At 39.4% G+C, this 25,170-nt stretch overlaps 1 protein-coding gene across 1 annotated transcript in view; it reads right to left on the bottom strand.

Moving 5' to 3' along the window:
• FBXW7 (F-box and WD repeat domain containing 7) overlaps positions 1–24,853 on the bottom strand; it is a 121,190-nt gene extending 96,337 nt beyond the window's left edge. Inside the window, exon 1 of the mRNA XM_026698147.2 lies at positions 24,075–24,853. The gene's annotated coding sequence lies outside the window, so the exon portion shown is untranslated. The remainder of the gene's footprint in view (positions 1–24,074) is intronic.
• Positions 24,854–25,170: the final 317 nt, after the last annotated feature.

The following is a 25,170-nucleotide window of genomic DNA, read 5'->3' as shown; positions in this document are numbered from 1 at the left end:
GCCACTTCTTTCAGAGTGCTGCATCACTCCGCTCGGACTTGCTTGGGCAAGTCCCTCTGGTGCAGCAGGCTCAATGGGTGGACCTGCGTGGTTGGCGCATAGAACGCGGCTGTGACAGCACATTGGAGAAGCGGAGCAAAGCTGGAGGTCAGTACAGCCACCACGTCTTTTTTTTTGGTGCGACTTTTTTTGGAGTCCAGCTGCACAGAAAAAAACATGCAGCGGCTACAGGTATCTCGTGACAAGGGCGAGATGTGCGCTGGCAGGGAGCCCAGCGACCACAATGGCTCGGCCCTGGCTTGCCTTCCCTGGCAGCCAGCCACGGGAGGAAGGTAAGGTTTCAGGCAGTCGGGAAAGCCAAACCCAAGCTGCCTAGCTCAGAGCTGCCAGCAGTGGGAGGGCCGAGGCTGTAGCACACATATTGCTTGAATTTCCCAGCCCCAAAAGTGGGAGGAGAGGAAGTCCCACCCGTGGCCCCTTTGTTGGACCCAGAAGTCTTGCCTGCCAGCTTTTTCGGGCAACATGGGACCAGAGTCTGGCCGAGAAGAACCCTTGTATTGAGCAATGCTACCAGGTGCTTGGAAGTGGGTGTGTGTTTGTTTCAGGTGGGCGTGTGGAAGCCTGTGTGTGTGTGTGTGTGTGTGTGTGTGTGTGTGTGTGTGTGTTTCAGGTGGGTCTCCTCTCCTAGCTTTAGAAGGAGAGAGGGAAGGGGAAAGGGAAGGGATAGAAAGAGAGAGAAAGAGGGAAACAGAGGGAAACAGAGAAAGAGAGACAGTGAAAGAGAGAGGGAAAGAGAGAGAGAGGGAGAGAGGGAAAAAGAAAGAGACAGAAAAAGAGAGAGAAGAAAGAAAAAGGGAAAGAATAAGAATAAGAAAGAAAGAAAGAAAGAAAGAAAGAAAGAAAGAAAGAAAGAAAGAAAGAAAGAAAGAAAGAAAGAAAGAAAGAAAGAAAAGAGATAGACAAAGAAAGATGGGATGGAAGGGAAAAAAGAAAGAGGGAGGGAGGAGAAAGTAAATGTGATATAAGGATGAATGGATGGATAGCTAGATGGAAGGGAGGGAGGGAGAGAGAGAAAAAGGAGAGAAGGACACAAACCCTGGCTTCAGAAGACTCTTTGAAACAGCACAGCAATCTAGGGCTGGAAGGGATCTCGGAGGTCATCTTCTAGTCCAAGGGTCTTCAAACTTGGAAAGTTTAAGACTTGTGGACTTCAACTCCAAGAATTCCTGAGCTACCATGACTGGAGGAGGAATTCTGGAAGTCGACAAGTCTTAAAGCTGTCAAGTTTGAAGACCCCTGTTCTAGTCCAACCCCCTGCTTCAGCAGGAGATCCTTACAGAATCATAGAATAGCAGAAGGAACCTTGGAGGCCATTTAGTCCAACACCCTGCTCCAGCAGGAGACCTTATATCATCTGGAATCTAGATTATTTTGGTGCCTCAACAGAGAAGAAAATTGGCAGAGGAGTTTACTAGGACGAGGCTGCCATGCAGAAGAAGGCAGAGATAGTCCTTCATTTATGACCACAATTGAGCCCAAAATTTTGGTTGCTAAGCAAGTGCGTTGGTAAGTGAGTTTCACCACATTTTACTCAATCCATTGTATCTCCTGGGTCTAACGGTCATGTGCAGGCTAGGGAAGTAAATCTGAAGGTGTATGCAATGTTCTAATGTACAGAAGTTATAGTTAAATGTGTGGCAGAAAATGGTGTGTTTTTCCAAACACAGTGAGATTGAATTTGTATAGTTTTAGAAGAGCTGTGTGTGTGTATGTACAAACACATACAGTATATATAGTAGATAATGTATCTTTTTGTGTGCCTATACACACACTATACTATGTAATGTGTACGTACACATATGGTATATATACATAGGGTTAAATAGTGTATTTTGGATGTTCAGTAGTAGTAAATAAATAGAGAGGGAAATTGTATTGCTTTGAGGCCAGGCAAGGCACCCGTTGACCTGAGTGATGTCAAGTTAGCCATGCCCCCCCAGTCACATGACCACCAAGCATGCCCACCCAGTCACATGACCAAGTCACACCCACCCAATCACATGACCACTAAGCCATGCCCACTAAATAAGCCATGCCCACAGAACTGGTAGTAAAAAAAAAAAACCCACCACTGTTGTTGACTCTTTCTCTCTTCCCACTCAAACTACTTTCACACTTGGTGCCTGCACTCAGTCTCCTAATTGGCTGCACTAAAGCTTCTCCCAAACTTTCCTAAACTGCATCAAAACAGTTTACAATCTCTTAACATTTTTTTTTGGCTTTTCTCTACACAGCACTACAAGTTTTAATGGCAACCAATTTGACTTCCATCTTCACTTGTCCTTTAAGTCCACAGATCTCTAGGCATATGCAGCCACAATGGTTCTGCAAAAGACAATTTCCATTTTGGCTTTTTTTGCCATACTTCTGCTGCAGAGTTCACATAGTACAATTTTTAGACCCTGCTCATTGTCTCTCCAGCCTACACCCATTCTATCTAATGCCACTATCAATTAAGTTAGCTCAGTCTCAGTTTACCTCATTTATTTAATTCTCTCTCTCAAAATCCATTGCAAACACACCACTTAACTATCATTCTTTAATATACTACTTCTTAAAGAAAATTCCTTATCTTTAATCTCCAAAATATACCCATGTAATTACCTGATTAAAAAGACTTCCTTCCCTTCAGGATTAATATAGTTGCCAATTAGATTTTTGAGAATATCATTTTTTAAAGAAATGCAGAGAAATAATATATCTGCAAAGCTTTAGTTTATCAAGAAGGCCTTTAAATCCATGTTTTGTCATTTCTACTTTTTGGTCATGAGTCACAGTGGCGGAGTGGTTAGAGTTCAGTACTGCAAGTTACTTCTGTTGACTGCCAGCTGCCTGCAATTTGGCAGTTCAAATCTCACCAGGCTCAAGGTTGACTCAGCCTTCCATCCTTCAGAGATGGGTAAAATGAGGACTCAAATTGTTGGAGGCAATATGATGACTCTGTAAACTGCGTACAAATGGCTGTAAAAACTGTAAAGCAATATATAAGTCTAAGTGCTGTTGCTATTTATGTTTTCCCTCCCTTCCAAAAAAGTTTGCACTTGAGCATCCTCAGAAGTGAAGAAACCGCAAATAATTCATTTGAGTTTCTGTGTAATATTCTTATATTTTGTTTCTTATAATCTCACTATATGTGTATGTATATGTATATATATATATACTATATATGTGTGTGTCTGTGTCTGTGTATACATACACATACACACATACATATATATGTTTCTTATAGTCTCACTATCTGTTTTCCCCTAGAATATATTAAAGTAGTTTTAGCTGCTGCTCTTAAACAAGGTAATTCTCATTTATCATCCACTCATTCAGAGACTGTTCAAAAAGTTGCAATGGGGCTAAGTGAGGGATGTTTATGACAGCTTATTGTAACTGAGGCCAGATAGTGTCCACATAGTATTGTGATTACAATCTGGCTGCTTGGTAAGTGGCTTGACACATTCCATGGTCACATGATCATTTGCAACCTCCATGGTCAAATTCTGACAAGCAAAGTAAATGGAGAAGCCAGGAGGTTACAGACTCACTTTATGATAGCAACTGCCAAAACTGCCATCATAAGTTGATGTAATCACATGATGCTAATGCCTTACAACTTAGAGTCAGACTTCCTAGTCCCAATTACCACCAGTAATCAAGGACCACTTGAATTATTTGCCATATCAAAATCAACTTTTTAATATTCTTTATTACTAACTTGCATTTCTTTTGGTCAAGTTTATATTCTTGTTTTTAGTTCTAGTTTTTAAAGAAAATATTCTTTTCTTTGACAACTTTTCTTACTCTGTTCATTAATCATATTACATTGACTTGGATTTGGTTTTTGAAATATATTTTCTAAATAAATTTCTATTGTTATGGTTGGAATAATTTTCAGCCATTATAAAAAGACTTTGTCTTATCATTGCTTGTTATTTCAAGGAAGTCTATTTTCTATGTTTAATTTTGTTTTGCTACGTCTTACCTTGTACCTAAATCCAATCTAATAACATCTTAAAAATGGGCTTTTTGGTCAAAACAAATAAAAATAGTAGCACAAGTGGCTGCAGAGCGAATTACAGTTAGCAGCTTTGCTTAAAAAAAAAAAAGATAAATGGCATCCTGCAGAAGGAAAAAAATGCAAAAAGCTAAATATGAACAATGTTCTATCTTTAACTGGTTCTAAATTTGCCAGCTCAATTAATCCTGGCTAATGAAAATGGGTAAATAATTCTGGCTCCTATTTCATATTATGATAGATAAGTTCGTTTTGATATTTAGACATTTATTTAGAACCAATATTTGAAATATTCACGCATGATTTTGGAGGATTACATATATGTAAATTCCTCCAAAGGCATTACAATTATATTCTATAAAAAGATCACTGAAAATAGTTAGAAGGCAATTGGTCCAAGTCCAAGCCTGTAAGAATTTGAAGACCCTACTGAAACGTTTGTGGGCAGTGATAAGACGTTTAGCATTCAGAGGACAAAAATATAGGGCCTAACTGGTCTCTTCACAATTCCCAGAATTTTAAAAGCAGATGTTGGTTTAAGAATCAAAAAGAGTGAATATATTAAAAAGAAGAACATGTATACGCACAACTAATTCCACTACGCAAACACAAATGTCTTAAAGACATTTAAGTTTTAAACAAATATTTAGCTTCTAAGGTTTAAATTTAAAAGCATTTCAAGATTCGTCTTATATTTTACATGCCTGTCAATATATTGCATGTACATCCTATTTGGTGAGGTGTAGCAATGATATATTGATTTATAACTTAAGTCTCTAAAATAAAGATTCTAGAGGTGCATGGAAGATTTCAATTGTGAGAGGAAAAAATGGTAACAAGCTTGAATTAACACAAGAAAAAAATAGATATATTCTACACTTGTGAAATTAAGGAGGAAGAATGTACTGTATCTGAGAAGTTATAGCCTGATGGGATGGAGTAGATTTTAAAATTACATACAGGGAACAAAGATATGGATTTATAATGAATACAAAAACTAACATGCAGAACGTATATGATATCATTAGACTGCTGTGAATACATATAAAAATGAGAATTCAGTGGTTGATGAGAGCTGACTGTTCCATTTCATAAAATGGTAATAAATCAAATGAGCTTTTGGGGGCATTGAAATTGTATTTTTGGGAAAAATTGTGCAAAATTCTGTGTGATATGACCCAAGTTAAAAGATTATTCTGTTAGGTGATATAAATGGACTGAAAGAAGTTTAATGAATGTACAAAAACAGTGACCAGTCTTTCAGAGAACCATGAATGAATAAGATGACTGATGATCATCAGCTTACAAAACAGCCTGTTTTCAAATATCTACTTTAAGAATAAGTCTATTCATACATGGAAAAGCAATCAATGGAAAAAAAACATGCCTCTTGGTTATTTATGATAAAAGTCTGAGAGTATTTGTGAAAGATACAAGAGTAAAGAGATATTCTAAATGTTGATAGTGTCAAAATGGACACAGAAGAAAAGAAAGAAAGGTGAAAGAAATGAAGCAGAATGACTGCAGGAAGAAAACAAATAAGTCCTATATTAAAACATTATTACTAGACATACAGTATTAATATCAACAGAATGAATAGGTATGAGAGAAAAGATGCTGTGGATTGTATTTGAAACAGAATAAAAAACATGGTGTTATGAATACCACTCAAGTATGCTGGGAATATAAAAAAGAAAGCTTGATGAAGCAATGAGGTAAAAAGATTATAGATGAGAAAAAATACACATCAGATAAAGATTGCTACAAAAAAGCAAGCATAAAAGATACAATATGTATACAGAGAAAAAGATGGTTGTAAGAATGGAGTCAAAATGAAAACAGTTAAGATTGAAAGAAAGTAAAAATTGTTTTTGAATTCGATGAAAAAGACTAAAGCAAGGAGTCTTCAACAGAGTGAATGAAATTAAAAATAAACTAATAAAATGATTTCACTTGAAAAGAGAAGTTAGAAGCAAATATGGTTTGCAATTATATTAAAAGTTGAAGTATATTAAAAGTAAATTAGATTTAGCTATATTTTTGTTGCTTTTATCTGCTATGTTTATTTTATTTTGCTTATTATTTCTGAAAACATTTTTGGACTCTGCAGAATATCATATGTTCCAAAAGGAACAGAATGGGCTTTGGTCTTAGCTGAGACACCCCTTCTATACATGCTGCAAGAGAGTCCAGGTCAGGGTAAGACATCATCGAGCTGAGTCTGCCAAGCTGATAAAGCCAGGCCTTGTTGCTAGGCACCCAGCTTTCGGCAAAGTAACTTGACAGACATGGTGTGTCTCTGAAAAATGGAAGAATGAGAAAAACCTTCCCCAACCACTACCAGAGAGAACCAGGGTGGGGCTGGACTGTTTTGCAGCATGTATAGAAGGGGCATCTCAGGTAAGACCAACGCCCATTCTCCTCCACACTGCTGTGAGAGTCCAGGTCAGGGACATACCAAAGCTGGCGTGTCCTAGGGAGGGTCTAAGTCTGGTCCATGTTCTCTGATTCCAGAAGTACTTTTTGGTACACTCTTCTGCCAAATGCTGCCTCTGCAGAGGCAAAGGGATCCAGTCTATAGTGCCAGATAAATGGAGAGGGCAACGTCCAAATTGCCTCCCTACAGATTTCCTATATGGTGGCCTGGGTAGCCCAGGCAGCTGATGTGGCCGCGCTCCTGGTTGAGTGAGCCATCAGTCCTTTGGGCACCGGGAGAGATCGAGTCTCATAGGCTGTAGTTATACAAGCCCTTATCCATCTACCCATCGTGGATGGGGAAGCCTTGGTCCCTAAAGAAGCAGGCTGGAAAGACACAAATATAGCTTCCGTTTTACAAAAGGTTGCAGTCTGTTTAATATATAAACGGAGAGCCCTCTGTACGTCCAGCGTATACCACTTCCGTTCCAACTCATGGTGGGGATTAGGGCAGAAGTCCGATAGGACTAGTTCTTGTGCCCTGTGGAACCATGAATTGATTTTTGGAATAAAGGTGGGGTCTAAGTGCAGCACCACTCTATTTTGGTGGAAGATGCATAAGTCCTGTCTTACAGAAAGAGCTGCCAAGTCTGACAACCTCCTGGCCGATGTGATAGCCACCAGGAAGGACACCTTGAGAGTCAAGAAACAAAGACCCACCGATCTCAAAGGCTCAAAAGGGAGTCCCATAAGGTCCCAAGTGGGATACCAATGGACCACCGGTGGATGCAGATTTGAGGCCCCTTTCAAAAACCTACGTACAGCCAGATAGTGGGACAGAGGGTCATAATTATCCCAAGACAAGGCAGCAACCTGTCAGCGGAGCATGTTTGGTGATAGCCCCCTATCTAGGCCTTCCTGCAGGAACTCCAGCACTTCTGCAACTGTGGCTGAAGCAGAGAGCCAGTTAGTTTTAGAGCACCAAATGCAAAAGGCTCTCCAGGTAGCATCATAGATGCGATTTGTGGATGGTCTTCTTGATGCTTGGATGGTCTTTTAACCTTAGATGACAGATTGTCCTTTATCAGTGATCTCCACTCAAGCGCCAGGAACCACTGAGGCTCTGGAAGGAGCAGAGTCCCCTGGCTGAGGGAAATCTTGTCGGGCGGGATCCTCCAAGGGTGAGCAACTGACAGGTTCACTAGGTCTGCAAACCAGGGGCACCTGGGCCAATGGGGTTCCAGGAGCACTAGCTCCGCCTTCTCCACCAACATCTTCTGAATGACAGCCAGAATTAGAGGAAGAGGTGGGAAGATGTAGAGGAGACCTGAAGGTCATCTGCTCCGAAATGCACTGGTCCCTTCCGCTCCCTGGGTGGTGAACCTGGTGAAGAATCTCTCCAAGTGAGCATTCTGAGGAGTGACAAACAGGTCAACTAATGGGAAGCCGAACCTCCCCAACAACTACATGAACAAGGACAGATGGAGGCACCATTCCGAGTGATCAACCCCGGCTCAACTGAGCCAGTCTGCTTGGATGTTGTCAACCCCCAAAATGTGGTCTGCCCCTGAGGGACAGAAGATGCCTCTCTGCCCATAGCCTCAAACGTTCGGCTTCCTGCATCAAGGCCTTGGACCTGGTTCCCCCCTTGTCTATGAGCCTTGGTGGCCATATTGTCCATCATTATCAACACATGAGACCCTGTCACCTTGTCCCGGAAATGTCTCAGAGCCAGATAGATAGCCCTGAGTTCCAGCCAATTGATGGGGCAAGAGCTATCTGCCTGAGACCAACAACCCTGAGCTATCTCAGTGTGCAGATGCAGCCCTCAACCATAAAGACTGGCATTTGTCATGATTTTGAGTCTTTCTAGCTCCTTGAAAAGATGGCCCCTCCTGATGGCTTGGAACTGCCACTACCGGAAGGAATGCAAGACCAGTGGAGGAACCTGGACCCTGATGGATGAGTGGCTAGTTCCAGCCGGTTGGAATGGCAGCAGGAACTACTGCAGAGTCCGGGAATGAAGTCGGGCCCATGAGACTATGGCTACACAGGAAACCATCTTTCCTAGGAGCTGAGATAGCAGAGACAGTGAAACCATATGCTGATGCCAAATTTGCTTCACTAAGGCCTGTAGACTCTCCTGCCGATCCAGAGAAAGGAAGACTTTGCAGGGGATTGTGTCTATGACCGCCCCAAGATGTAAAAGATGGGTGGTTGATGACTCTTCCTGACATTTATTGAGAAACCATGTTCCTGCAGAATCTGAATCGTGGTTTGAAAGTCTGCTGGCAGTGAGGGCTGAAGATAATTAAATCAGTATATCATCTAAATAGCACTGGACCTTCACAGGCAGCGCTTGTAGGAATGCTGCCAATGCTGCCAGAATCTTTGTAAATACTCTGGGGGCCAATGACAGGGCATGATATTAGTAATGTCTGTTGTTGTAAGAAAATCGAAGGAACTGGTGATGATGTGGCCAGATCGGGACATGGAAGTATGCCTCCATGAGATCAATAGACAAGAGGAGGTTGCCCTCCCAGACGCTCTCCAGAATAGTCCAGAGGGACTGCATCTTGAAGCGCCTGTATGGAATGAATTTGTTCAGGAACTTGAGGTCGAGAATTGCCCTCCACCCCCACTGAAGCCTTTGGGATTACAAAGAGCTGGAAATAGAACCCCAGCCCCCGATGGTCCTTTGTAACAGCCTGGATAGCTTTGATGGCAGATTCCATGAGAGCCTATTTGGATCTGTCCAGTGAGATGGGATAGTGGACAAAGAACTTCAAATGGGGGGAGAGGGATTCAAGATGAAGGCCCAACCTCACAGTTCAGAGAACCCAGGCATCCGATGTTGTCTCCTCCCATTGCGACGCGAAGAATGCCAGGCAATTTCCGATGGGAGGAGAAAGGCAGTCACTTAGAGCTCCAGAAAGACTGGCCTTCTCCACCTCGAAAGGGCCAAGAGCAAGGATGGATGCATCCTGTTCCTACCATGTATTATTTAAAAGTACAACCAATGCTGTTTTGTCCCATGTTGGGGCCTGAAACCTGAGTGAAAGGGTCTGGATAACCCACATTCAGGATTCCCCGGAGTTTGCAATGCCACCATCTTCTCAACCACCATCCCTAAAAAGGAAAGGTGGGAGGCTGGACAAAAATTGTTCAGAGCAACAGTGAAGACTTCTAAAGGAGAGGCATATCACCCTTGTTTTAAAGAAGCCAGAAACTTCCTCTCCCTCAAAGATGAATTCATCTTCAGTTGGACCCACCCACATCTCCTCCTGAGTGGACTTTGACATTGTTTGCTTTCTCAGAACAACAGGGTCAAATTATTCCAAGATAACTGGGTCATTTGCTCCTCTGGCATCTCAGCAGACTTGACATCCAACTGGGAATAAAATCAGACAATTTTAGCTGCCAGATGCACAAAAAATTCCTCTATGTGGTCCTGAAAGTAGGCGTCTAAGCTGCCCTTCCCCCAAAGGGTTAGGGTGATATGCTGAGCACATGACAAAAGCAGAGAAATACTGATGTTTCACTGCTCTTCCCACCATGTGATAGGTGTTAATAGCAGCTCTAACTTGTATCCGATCAGACACATGTCCTGTTTTTCTCCAGCGGTGCTTTAGATGTCTCTTGATCTTTTTTAACCCCCTCAACTCCTCACACTGAGTACTGGGAGTGATGGGACAAAAGACAGGTTGTACACCCACAATTCTGTCCAAGGCTCCAGCCAGCTCCCTATTTTAGGCAGCAGCCAAGCTATCCAGAGGACTGCATGATCATCAGATACTAGCTGTTGTGGTTCGCTGGCAGCCTGTACAGCTGGTAATGAGGAAGAACGGGGACAAGTCCAGGAATCTGGAGAGGACTTGGACGAGGGTCCTGCATCTGATGCAGAGATGAGGCCAGGACCATCTGGGAGTGGGGTGCTGACTCCACAGCCTCTACAGTCTGGCAGCAAAGAGGCCGAGGAACAAGGGGAGCCTGTTCCCAGAGCACATGTGTGTGTGTGTGTGCAGACCTGCTAGAAGGAAAGAGCAGCTGAGACAAAAGAGGTGACTTGAGAGTAAGGCTTGGAGGTGATTGCCCCTCCCATAAGGTAGAAAGGACAGGCAAAGGTGAAGAAACCTTTGTAGGAAACAAAGTCGTTCATTCTGGTTTAGATTAAACCTTGAAGCTCTGTGTGGACTTTGTACTTCAGTTGGTTTTTTTATACTTCATTTGGCACTTTTGTTGTTGGCAGCAATTCAAAGGAGAGAAAGATGGGTGCTTATCTCGAGGGACTGTTTGGGACTCATTGCAGGCTGGGAATGAACATAATTTCCCAGCGTTGAACTAAAACAAGAGTTGTTTTAACTAAGCGTGTGCTTAATTACAGTCTCAGGAAGCCTTGGTCAGAACACTAGCCCCAACTCCCTTTGAAACCCTAGCAAGTCCATCAGTTGTGAGAAACTGGTAGATTCTGGATCACTGTTGAACAGAAAGAATCATTTCATTCCTAGGGTCAGAATGCCAATAATCCTAGAATTATCCCACAAAAGATGTGTGTGTGTGTGAGTGCGTGTGTATGTACACATACACACACACGTACACACACGTCATTTAGTGTACTCCTGTGCCTTAATACACAAAAATCCAACTAAAAGCCAAAATGCAAAGTTAATGAACCCATAATGAACAAACATTAATCATTATTAATTATTGCCTTATTTTCTATTGCATTCCTGAAGCAGGGTGTCAAACTCAAGGCCCACCAGATGGATCTAGCCCACAGGGTGCTTAGATCTGGTCCATGGAGCCACCCTGGAAACAATGAAAGACCAACCCACGGTGCCTCTGCCAGCAAAAACGGAGCTCAGGAAGGCTGCGAGCAGCCCTGCCAAACTCTATTTTCACTGGCAGGAGGCTGCAGGAGTCCATCGCAGCCAGCAACTCAGGAGCCCATTTTCACTTTGGCCACCACAAGCCTCCCCAACATGGGCGACACTGAGCTGGCCACGTCTCCCCCAACTGCCTGAAGTCAAGGACAACCCTGATGCAGCCTTCAATGAAATTGAATTTGACACCCCTGATCTAAAGCCTTGGTACCTAATTTCTCTACTTCCAAATTCCATCACTTTTCGCCTACTATCACTTGCTTTTCTGCAGCTATCGACAAATCCTTCACCCAAGCAATGCTCACCTGATTTCAGTTAGAACCGAAGAAAATATATTACCCTAAACCAAGCTGCTGTTCAATGGAACCATTCCCATTTATGCAGAAATATAAAATAAGATTTAAAGACTAGTAAAAAAATAGATATACTTCCTGAACATGAATTTCAGATATCCTAACTGATTCTCATACAGGCGAATATTCCAATAAATAAGAAAGGTGGGAGTGAAGAAGAAATTCCTCAACCACTTTTTCACAATAGGTTCTGCTGCTCTATTTTAGAAAAAGGACAACCTAAGCAGCTAGTTCTAAAACGTGTAAGGGTTTGGCTTGGAAAAATGAAAAGGAGCCCTGCTATGCTTCCTCCTTTCTAACAACTGATGTGTATTTCAAAGTTCAACTGAGTGCTCGGTTGAAACCTAGCCCATAAAAAATCAATAGGACACAAAATGCGGGCTATTATCTATTCACAACCATCTTTGGTAATAACGTTAATTGACATTAAGCAACTTGAAATGTGTGTATATGCACCACCTTTTAATTCTGCACTTTAATTATTTGGGTGAATGGCTGTTTCAAAGATCTATGGAAGTACCCTGCCATTTATGGCTTATCTTCAGAAAAAAATATCTCTGTACTATTTTTGAAGTCCTTTCTAGCCATTTGGTCATGATAGCAACATTTTAATTTAATTTCACAGTATAATTTCTTCAAATTATGAAAATTCTTCATCCAGGACATTAATTTAGTACATATGTATGTATGTATGTATGCATGTATGTATATAACATTTTTTTCGGCTATACAAATTTCATTGTGTTTTGAATCCAAGAGTAACAATTCATAGATGAAATAAAAATTAAATATGAAGTTAAATTTTTAAGCAGGTCCACTAAAAGACAATTAATGCTATATTTTAAGGTTCTATGCTGAGCTTATCTGAACACACAAGCTATGAAGGCATTGCAGTTTTCCTTGCATACTTCTGTTCTTCACAAAAAAACTTTTTATTGTGCTTTAGTAGAAGGTCAATGGCTATCACTTCACTACTTGAGCACAATAGTGAATTGAAATAAGAACTCATTGCTGTTTGGACCGACAAAGCTACCAGTATGCCTAAGCCAATAAAGCGATTTGTTCATTAAAGCTACTAATAAAGCAACCTTTTGTTAGTCTATGAAACATCAGAAGCATTGGAGAATGCATCAAACTGCAATATTTCTGGCTTTCCCACAAAGTCTAGAAATGTCTCTGAAAGTCTTAGTATTTTTATATAGGTTGAAAACATTACCAATTCCCTATTTTTTGCCAGTTTATTCATAACTAAAAATCAAACTCTCTCCTTACAATCACTACACATTAAGAATGTACTGTGCTTTTAACATTAATCCCAAATATGTAAAAATATAAAACTGGTCTACAAAAATAAAAAGAATGAAACAACTTTAAGTGAGACATTAGTCCTACTGTGATGGTACTTAACAAAGTTTTACATGTCTGTTTACTAGTCCAAGAGGCAACAGTCAACAGGATTCATTCCCGTTACTGAAACTGAAACATAGCAGAGTTGCCCTTTTTTATATTGAGTGATGAGACATAAACTGCTCTAAATCTAATTTTCCCTTTCCTTATGCATTTTTTCATCTCTTGGCTAACAGTTCATTTTAAGTTCAGCATTACAAATTTCAAGTGTCCATTCTAAAATAGATTAAAGTAGCATCCCAAACTATCAAACATCTCTTCCTTTCATGTATTAAATATTTTAATTAGGCCAATAATCATATGCTAATGAAATATCCAAAATATTTGTATTATTGTAATGCGCTCTATATGGGGCTACCCTTGAAGACCATTCAGAAGCTACAGCTCGTTGCACAGTGTGGTGGCGTAGGCAGTTTCAGGGCCCTAAGAATGGCATTTGTAACACCACTGCTCTATAAGCTGCATTGGTTACCAGTCTATAGTCTGCGAATGCAAGTCTGTGGGAGCAATTTAAGATGTTGGTGATCACCTTTAAAGCTTTTCATGGCATGGGTCCAGGTTATTTGAGAAACCATCTCACACCGCTGGGATTGGCCCATCCCACTCGTGCCGGCAAAGAAGGCATGCTACATGAGACATAATAAACAATCAGAAATATACATTTGATTCTTAATACAGAGAAATGCTCCAAGTCATCCAGTCATTTGTTGCACTTCAGTTCAAATGTAAAAAAAAAGGTCTACTTAACTGCTCTTTGTAATATTTATCATAAATATAATCTCAACGCATAACATATCTATGGAACTAGGGAAAGCTAAAATTTTGCCTAAATCACTTGAAAAACCTCTTTTTTTTCTTATCTATCAAAAAATAGCCAACATAAATATGGTGTAGAACACATACTGTATCAACAATCCACTCTGCAAATCAAGATATTTCTCTTTCTAAGGTCGTATAACACTTTTACAAATGCTGATATGATGAATGTCATATAGTAGGAATACAACAAAAGAATATACATATCCTTACTAATAATTATTATAGTACAGCTATACTAGACTGGCTACGAAAGAAAAAAATTAGACAATATGTTGCTTTCATATTCTATCTGTGTTTGGGTCATCAGAACCAACTTCAAAACTTATATCATCACAGCAATCCTTTCATCTAACTAAAAGATGAGCATAAAAAAATACGAATTGCTGACAATAGCAATCCCACTCTCCCATTACACGAAGGGTTTACTAGTTGGCATTTCGAACTCAAGATAATTATAAATAATAACATGATAGTGTCTTGGCATGAACCTTTACAGTGGCTTCCCATCAATGAAAAAAACAGCCCAGTCTCTACAACTTCAGAAAACTGGATTTGCAGCATTTTTAATTCCATCACAGCAATGTCAGAAATACATTGGCTCAATTGCCAAACAAGGAAAATGTTTTGGAATCACAGGCACAGAATAACGTAAATCCAAATTATGGAGAAACCCACTTATTATATGTCGATGCATATGCATGTATCAAATGTTTACGGCTTTTTTGAGAATTGTGGTAAATAATAGTTAAATATTCAGCAATGATTTACTATTACAAGTATCCTATGTCAGCACAAACCTTAAGTGCTTTCATTCCTTTCTCTTAAGCAAATACTGTATTAAATATTTCTCAGAAGGATTACAGCTCTCCCCATTTAAATCAAACCTAACAAACTACCGGTATGTATATACAGCATGACTGGATCTTCTGGTTACAGTGTGAGAGAACAAATAGTCGAAAGACAGTTTATGAGACAGAGGATCCCTTATATGCTTCTTCTGTATCTAAAATCACCCTTTGGAAGATCTAGTCCCGATAATTATGTTGGTTCAAATCTTCCTGAACTTCTGCAAGAGCTTAAAGACCTAGCTCTATCAATTGGCTTGGGGCACCAAGGAGAGGCTTCAGAGATTAATAAAACAGATTAATATATAGATTGATATACAGATCCCATTTCTCCCCCTGCTCATCCTACTCTCTCCCTCCCTATCTTTTATCTAAGGCTGCGTCTTGTGTGTTGAATTTTATAGGATTTTATTATACAGATTTATCCTTTTAATATTGTAAGCCACACAGAGGTACCCTATGGTAAGATGGTTAGCCAATCAGTCAATCAATTGGAGGCCAGCAATACAGAAATTATAAATTGTATAAAAGGCAACCACTAAACTCCAAATAACAAACATTAAAAATTAGAGGAGGGAAAGGACATTGTCCAGTAAAATAAAATTTTGAGAAGCCAAATTTGTGTGGCTTGTGTGAGGGTGTGTTAACATTCATGGGTGAGTTTTACAAGAAGGAAAGCAGTCTTCATTTATGTTTTGGGGGCGTTTATTTTGACTTTACTACTTATAAAATCAAGATTTAGAATGCTTACAATAATCAGCAGCAGCTATTCAGGGAAAGAGGTGCAATCTGTACAACAAGCTTTTAGAACAAGTGAAACTATTGACAGGGTGAAATCAAAATCCAAGTGTCAGTAGAAGATAAAAGCCTCAGTTACCTTATTTCAAAATATGAAATGAGCTAAACTTTTCACCGTTCAGTTCTTAAGTTTCTTTTTTGTTTCTTATAATCAAAACAGACTGAAAAGAATGTTCAACTCAGTGCTCAGAAAAATAGTTTATCATTTTGGGAAGTCATTTAATCATGAAGTTTGAGAATAGTCTAAACCAGCAGTCGCCAACCAGTGGGCTGGGGACCACTAGTGGGCCGTGAGAAAATTTTGGTGGGCTGCAGAGAAATCTCACCCCCAAAACACTCCCCCAAAGCAATTAATCCAGGCTGTGCAGAAACACAAGGCTGCACCACCCACATGGCCCGTGGGAACCCTCCCCGCCCACTCACTCCTTACCTGGCAAACTTGCCTGCTAAATTTCTATTTTTCCTTTTTCCGACCATCATCTGTTCTGCTGTGCCATGAGATTTAGATTAGCTAGGAAGCAGGAAATGGTTGGATTTGCTTTCTAGCTAGTCTTTAGATCTTTGGCTCTGCTTTTAAGCACAGCCGAACCTCCCTTAGGACTGAAGGTTTGCTTGCAAGCAAATTCAGTGCAGACTCACAGCAAGCAAATTTGAGAAACTGAGCTAGCCAATGCCAGATAGATAGATCACTGAATGATTCTGTGAGCAACTCAATCTGCCTGCCTGCTTTGCCTGATTTTGGATAAAAGTTGCTCTTTTTTTATAAAAAATTCAATATTTACATGCTTGGTGTGTTGTGAGTTAATTTTGTGAGTTTGCTTGCAAGCAAATTTATGTGAGACTGAGCTAGCCAATGGCAGATAGATACATCTCTGAATGAATCCTGTGATTGTGTGAGCAACTCAATCTGCCTGCTCTGCCTGATTTTGGATAAAAGTTGTTCTTTTTTTATAAAAAAAACCTCAATATATATATAAATATTTATAATATTTACATACAAGCCATGCCCAGTCAGTCACATGACCACCAAGCCACGCCCATGCCTACAGAACCGGTTAGTGGTCCCTGGGATCTAAAATTATGAGTTTGGTGGTCCCTGAGGTCCAAAAGGTTGGAGACCCCTGGTCTAAACTATTTCTTCTTTTGTGCAGCTATTTCTTCCCTTACCTCATCTTCAGTTTTCTCTTTTTCTGTTCCCTTTCAGTTATATAAACCTCTCCTCCTACCTCCAACCTTTTATCTTTTTTTGATGTTTCCAATGGAACCAAAGAGAGGAATTTGTGTATAGAGATAGTCTTCAACTTATGACAAAATTGGAACCAGTTTCTTTTGAAATTCAGTCATTAAGTGAGGCATCACATGACTATACCCAATTTTCTGTTTTTTCTGCCAAGGTTGTTAAACAAAACATCACATGTCCATGACTTAGAATCTTCCCTGCCGGTTTCCTCATTGACTCAGAAACCAACTGGCAGGATGCAAATAACTAGCACATGATCCTGGGATTCTACCACTTGCATAAATGGGAGATGGTTGCCAAGCACTTGGATCATGATCACATGACTGCAGGGAACTTGAGATGGTCGTAAGTGTGAGAGCCAATCATAACTCACTTTTTTCAACACTGTAATAACTTTGGATGGGTGTTAAATGGTTGTAAGTTGAGGATTTTTATCATGTCTCTTTTTATATGTGCAAGTGGATGTTTTTTTGTGAAAAAGATAATGGAATATGCAGCTAGAATTCTTATTTTCAGGCAAAAGTTAACTGGATTGTTTTTGAAAAGCCATTTCCAAAATAAAGTTGTTCTAAGGGACATCAGGATTGGGGATCAAATGGATCTCAGGAAATGATATTCTGTAAACTTGGCTGCTTGTAGAGTGTGTATGGAAAATGAAGGCAGCTGAAATCAGGATCTCAGCTTAATGTAAATTCAATGACATTTTAGATCCCTTGCTTTACTTATTGGTATTTTACTACAGATGTTTACTATTTGTATTTTTATTATCTTTTTTTATTTGTCTTTTGTCTCTGCACTCTTTTCCCAAAATGTCTAAAGCAAGGGTGTCAAACTCACAACAACATGTCGTCATGTGACATATCACAACTTTTTTCCTCTTCACTAAAACATAGGTGGGCATGACCAATGCATGATGCATCCAGGCCACGAGCCGCGAGTTTGACACCCCTGGTCTAAACCAAAGAAGGGAAGAATAAATCACTTGTACTTACAGTTAACATGGTATCACACAAATGATGGGCAAGCAACTAAAGTTAAATAAGGCAATTCTGAATTACTGTGCAACAGACAGTATTTCAGTAGGAAAGGCATTAATGGTACTATGAAGACAGCTTAAGTTTCATGCAGTTTCCATCAGCAATGCACTGGTCTTGTGAATCCTCAATATTTATGCACTTACAGTACTACACTAACTTAGATTAACTATTTAAATGTCCCCCAATCATTCTTATTTGCAGATAGTGATTACAGGAGAAATTTAGCTTTAAAGTTTTATATAACAATTGTTATTTTAGAAAATATTTCTCATTAAAATGATTAGCCAGCTTTGAAGAAGTCACTATCACAATCTAAATACACAATTTTGTTACTTAATGCTATTTGAGACCATTTTTTTAAAAAGCAAGAATACAAAAATAAAAACCATTTAAAGATATATAGCTTATTTAACTGATTAAAACCTATTTAAAACAAACTTTATTAAAACAAACTACATTTCAACATACTATTTTTCTTATCCATCCACATAATTTATCTCCTTTGAATCTACCATGCTAATTCTTCTATAGATATCTATTATACTTAAAGCTGCAGTTTTAAGCAAAAATAAATTCCAACAATTTCACTTTGAATAGTTGATGTTTCTGGTCTTTTTTTACATTTGCACCTTTTCATATAGTCAACTTCTTTTCTAGGCTTATCCAAACTCAAGTTTGTATGCTGTTCTTGGAAACTTCCAACTTTTTTCTGAAAGCCATCTTGACTATTTTTTTCCTTCCAGCAAATAAAAAATTAGGAAAGTCAAGTATGTTTTAAAAATAAAATAAAAAATAAAATATATCTATGATATATCTTGAAGCAAGTGCAAGTAAAACAACGCCCTTGACTGGTGGTATCGAGGAGGCCCTTCTCTCGTATGGCCTTCGCCACTTGGAACATCTTACCCACAGAGGTGAAGGCAAGCACCTACTCCTCAGGTTTTCCAGAAGTGTATTAAGACTTGACTCTGCTAATTAGTATGGCAATATAAAAGTGTGATGTGACCCTGGTAAATAATAGTAACAATATTCAATGCCCAGTCAAAGGGACAAATTAAGCTTAAAAACATGGCTTGTAACACATATATACTACAATTTAACTCTCCAACATACATTGCCCTTCGAACAGGTTTTGTGGCTTAACATGTCAAAGATTGTAATTTTCAGTTATCAGCACACAAAGTTAAAATAAGCAGTATATTTTGTTACTGGTACAAATAGTACATAGAAAAACAACATATGCTCATTATTTTAGCATACTGTGCAAACGCAGTCACTGACCAATACTTCCCTGTGTATTATTGTATCCAAATCTATAAATTTAATACCTAGCTGATGAGTACTAAAGAAAAACTTACAACCTACTTTTAGCTGCCTGAGTTGAAACTGATGAGGAGTTATTCAAGGCAAAGGTTCATGAGGTAAATAGCACTTAGCGATTGGATCATCTTATAACAACTTTTAGGAAGCCAATGATTTCATATTAAAAATGTAGATACACAAAATATATCTTTAATTCTTTATCATGGAATATACTTCACTACTCTAAATTTCAATCCAGAGACATAGAATTCAATAAAGTCAGTAAATATTCAGAAGACTAAATCAACAAACTGCAGAACAGCAAATAGCTAATAACAAATACCAACACAATTTTAAATCATTTCACAAATATATACTTTGTGAGGAGACTAAAACAGAACAAATAATATGTACTTGCAATACAACACACATAAAGTCATGCTCTGTATTCAGGTCAAGACTGAGCAGAACTTTAGTTACAAAGCAGAACAAAATTAGATAGGAAACCCAACTAAAGTCAACATATTTAAGTAGATTAGAAGTAAATTGTGTTCCATAAATTTAGTTCCAAAATTTAACTTTAAATACTAATATGCCTCTTTAAAAATCTAGGTTTTATTACATTTCCAGTTTATTAGAGGTAAACAACCAGCAAAATGAAACTATAAGTAAAATGGTAAAATATAACCTTTAAATACCAAGCATTCTCTGTACTACAATAATATTATCAATGGTCAATTAAATATTTTGAAATACAAACTTGGCTGCAATTGTTCACATGCAGTATACTTGTAAGAAACACTTAAAGATACCATTGGTATATTTGTTTAAGTCTCATTTGTCTAAATAAGAAAACACGGTTGTCATTTTCAATCTTATTAAGACAATTTGTTCAGTTTTGAAATTATCCTGATATGTCAAGAATTCCATTCTTAATACTCATCCTATACGGTCACATCTGGTTGGCACAAGGTTGGAGATATTGATTGTGCAAAATGATCCACCATATTAATTTTTACTATACAAGTAACAATTTTTCAAAGTAGCTTTTCCTTATCTCAAAATCATTGCTGAGTTTGAACTACCAATGATTTTGAATAGTATTTTCACATAAACTATTTATCAAACTGAATGCTACCTATTATATGTAAAGGCCCTCAAGTTGCTTATCACCAAAGCTAGATTAGGATCTTATGTCTCTCTATAACAAACAGAGGATATTTATCATTTGAAAATATTATAAAAAGATTCTGCCCAAAGTAAACTAACATGAAAACAATTTCAGAACCTGAAGCCACTGATAATCTATCTACAACCTTTTTATCTACAAAAATATGATTTATTGTTTGTAAGTGTATTATTATCTAAGGACTCCACGTTTAAGAAACTAGATATCCAGCATTCTTCATATGTTCAACACAATGTTAAAAAACAAAACAATTTGTATGTTGTAATCAAAACATTCTGACAAATTTGTGAAAGGCTAACTGAAAAGTAGAATTCTGTCCTATTGTGCATGTTTATTATAATACAGCTTTTAATTATAGTGATATGCAATTTTTGCTATATAACCTCAACATCAATTAACATTTATAACAAGCTAGCAATCATATCATACTTTAATTGGACTTTCAATACACTTCAAGTGAAGCTGAAAACCATTCCGAAAAAAAATCACAGAAAATGGAACCATGTTAAAGCAGAATTACTCCCTAAGGATTCAAACAGTACACAAAAAGTACAATTTAGAAATAAATTATATGAAGTTTTTAAAATGTAAGGTTTCTTACTGTGTACTCTGAACTTTAAAGAGATAGTAAATAGTCCAATAGTAAAAGATACACTGTAAATAATTTTACTGCATGAAATAATTTTCAGATATCTAAGTATGAGAATATACATACCACTATTCTATTTATTCATGTCTTTTTCTGAACTCACTAGATCCAGTGGCCAAAAAAAACCAGTTCCTGATCCTTATAAGAAGTAACAAAAACTATTTCACTTGCCAAATTTCTCACTTATATACACAAGATATTTGCTTTGTTTAAACGAGTAGTCCACATCATTACATAAACATCTCAGAAGCATCTTTCCATTTCAAATAACTTATTTTCTATATTGTGAATATGAATGCACATTTTCTCCCATTCTTATACATCAAGCATTCAAATTGATTGCCAGTCTGATCAATAGCTACCTAGTCAATTATAAATATGTTTTACATTTATTATTTCTAATTCATAAGTGAATGGGAGAGGGACAGTTTCCTTCCTTCTGCAATACTCATAGATAAACATCATAGATAACATCTGTTTTAAGAGGTTTGAAAGATCATATAGAGCAGGGGTCTCCAACCTTGGCCGCTTTAAGCCTGGAGGACTTCAATTCTGGGAGTTGAAGTCCACCAGGCTGAAAGCGGCCAAGTTTGGAGACCCCTGATATAGAGCAGATGGGGGGGGGAGATAATAGAGTTAAAAGGATAATTGCCACAAGTATAAGAATTAATCTTGCCCTTATTCTTAAGATAAACTCATAAAACTTAATATCGTTACTTGAACCAGCCTAGGTAAATAGGGATATGCCAAGCAATATCCATAGTTGCTCAGAAATAGTGAAATCAAAAAGGCAAGCTGCAAGTCTGTTGATAAAGTAACCTCTGAAAACAAGAACAAATTCAGATCAAGTAAAAAAAATAAAACTAATAAGAACGATTTAGAAGAATCTGGGGAAAGCATCTATTTCATAGTTTCCAGGAGGTAATATGTAAGTATTTCACTATCAGTCTTTAACATTAAGACTGCAATAAAAATAATTTATGTACTTTATAAAAACTACAGTATGCTCATTTCCATTATTTTCTGATGCAAGACCAGCAATTACACAAACATAATTCAAAAATGTTTGTTCAGAAGCATGTTCTCTTAAATCCAGTAAAATTTGTTATCTAAGGTACTCTTTTAGGATTACATGTATAACAAAGAGATGACAGAAGAGGCCATAACCTATTATTATTCCCTCCAGAGTAAACCAATTCATTCTTACATATATTCCTTCTGTAGTAAGGATAATTTAAGACTTAACTTTTCTAAATAGAAAATATATATATAAAAATAACTTTTGTGTAGACTGTGTAGAATTTTTTAAAAAATTTACTCAAGCCCTTTCCATTCTCTATTAATAATTTATCTCAATAAAGTTTAAAAACTATGCTTTTTATAAACAAATTATATTTGAACTACCATCGTAATACTAAAGAAGAAACTACTGGGTAGGAAGTGAAATATTTCAAATTAAAAAGAAGTCCAGTTGTCATGACTCAACTTCCATCCAATGTGGTTTTATTTTGACTCAGTATACTGTATAAACCCTTTACGTTTTCATATGTATTACAAACTCATACAATTGTGATTTAATAAATCATGGATAAGCAAACTAGGCCTTATTTAATTATGTGAATGAAACTATGTTTTTATGTAAATGCTTAAATTCATTTAAATGAGTGCACAGAAAATAGTATAATTGTAAAATGCTATGCAGAAAAAATAATCTATTCAGAGAAGTTTCCCACTGAATTTAGTAGCAATTAGTGAGAAGTAAATATATAGTCACATTTATTTTTGTCGGCCCTTCCATTACCTGAGTTTTCACATACTATACATATATTCAAAAGTATACACAAACACTTCATAGGTATCTGTTTTCAAAAGATTATCGTGTTAGTTGAAACAAAAGCCAAGTCCTCTGTCAACCTTATGATCAGCAAATGTATTATGGGATAATTTTTGATAACTAAGGTTCACTTCATCACACATGGAGTTTAATCTTAGGAAATATACATTTACATTTGGTAGTATATTATACATACAATTTATATACAATAAACCAGATAGACAAATATGGTTTTCTTTCACAATGATATCCTATGCATCTGGTGAATAAGGCTATAGTAAATAGAGATCTAACTCTGCAACAAATGTACCTGTTGGCATTATACACATTTTCATTGTTTTAAACAATATATGGGGCTTTGAAGCAATATACTTTAAAATATAATTTAAAACTTTGCAATAGAGGAATGCAAGACTCAAGGCAGAATGTTTGATTCCTCAAATATAAGGAATCCCCAACTTTTAAGCAAAATTAAAATGAGAACACTATAACTGCTGATAACTTTATTTAATAACACACTGTTTTAACATTAAGTGGTGTTGCCCATTGTGTAGACAGAATATATTTAAATACACTTTAGTTTTATTGCAAACAGGGAACCCATTCTGGGTAAATAAAGCTTACGCTATTGAAGGTAAAATGCCAAACCCGACTACTTCTCATCACCCACTAATCAGCCTGTAGGCGAATTATTGCCTCCATGGTGCAAGAGGTCAGTGTACTTAAAACTACTTCGTTTCTAGGGAAAGAAAAAGAAAACAGTCCGAATTTCTTAACTGGCCCTCTCAAACCCTTCTCTTCTCTTATTAGTTGTTCAACAAAGGCATTTAAAGTCCGTTCCCCCCCACCCCGCACTAATGCTGTTTTTTTTTTCTTTTAGGGCTGACCCTGAGGGAGAACCCCCCGCCGTAGATAACAGGGTGGGTCACTGAGCGCAGCAGACCATGCAGACAGTCCTGCAACGTGAGGCGCATATGAAACAAGGGACAGCGGCTGCCCTTTCTATCCCACCAGGAGCCATTCAGGACAGAGCCCAGCCATTCTCTCCGGCATCCTTCCCATCCCTTTTCTCGGGCGATACCGGGGAAGAGGGTGGGGAGGGGGAAAGCACCACGTGCATCCCCCAACTACCGGGCCTGGAGACCCCAGGATGCTAAGATTAGGCCCCCCACCCCCGACCCTCCCTCCCTCCCTCCACCCCCTCCCCACCCACAACTTCATTCTCCGTTTCACTCGCCTTGCACACTTCGGAAGCTAAAGCAGCAGCGGCGGCGGCGTCCAACCGGCTTTCCGGGGATAACGAAGCGGAGCTGGGACCAAGCGGAGAGATTGGCGGGATCACCCTTCTTCACCCCGCCGGGGGAGGAGGAGGAGGAAGCGGCCAACAGGATTAGGCAGCAAGTTTGAGGGAAACGGGGCTCCTCCACTTCGGGGGGCTTCCGAGGCGGACACCGCTTGGCGTTCCAGGACTGGTCCCCGAAGCTTTCGTCGCCTCAAGGCTTCTGGGAAACTCAGTGGCGGCGGCAGCGGTGGGGCCGGGAGTCGCTTCCCGCGGAGCAGCCGCTGCCGCCTCCACCACAGCGCTACCCGCCGCTTCCCCCGGGACCGGTCCGGCCACCCCCGGCCTTGGAGGGGGAGGCGGCCAGAGGGTCGGGCCGCGGCCCCAGACCGGCTCTCGCTTTCATACACTCCCGAGTGAACCGCCGCCGCCGCCGCCGGTGGTGGTGGTGGTGCTAGGGCCCCAAGCAGGCAGACGGAGCGCGGAAGCGGCACCGGGCGGCCAGGGTCAGCGCCGCTCCCGCTCCGCGCCCAGGCATGTGGGTAACGAATTCTCCGTGCGGGCTCCGGTCACTCCGCGGGACGGATTCTGAGGGAGGACGCGGAGAGCCCCGCTTCGGCCTCGGAAGAAAAGAGAGAGGGAGGGAGGGAGGGAGACGCGGAACCACGAGACGGTCCGCCCGGCGGTACAGAGCCGCTTCTTTGCCTTCCCTCGCATATACAGCCAGCGGTGGGAGGGAGGAGGGAAAGAAGGGACGGCCCGTCTACGGCGGCGCAGGTGGATGACAGAATCGTAGCCTGGCAACAGGAACCTTTCCCCCGCCTCCTACGGACGCGAGTTAATGACGTAAAGAGGTTGAAAGGCTGAGTGCGTTCGTGGAGACGGTTGTGTAATCCCGGACGCGGGGATCAATCATTGAGGCGGGAGGGAAAGCCTGGTCCTTTATTTGGTTTTGCGCAGTCGCAGTTGGCGAATTAAACAAAGAGGTTGGAGTTCGGTGAAGGGGTGACTTCGTCCATGGGGTCTCCAACCTTGGCCACTTTAAACCTGGAAG

Source organism: Pseudonaja textilis, chromosome 6 (genome assembly GCF_049901715.1).
Source record: "Pseudonaja textilis isolate UNSWEBS1 chromosome 6, rPseTex1.2, whole genome shotgun sequence".
NCBI classification, from domain to species: domain Eukaryota; kingdom Metazoa; phylum Chordata; class Lepidosauria; order Squamata; family Elapidae; genus Pseudonaja; species Pseudonaja textilis.
Note: the sequence above shows the minus strand (reverse complement) of the source record. Positions and strands in the feature narration are given on the sequence as shown.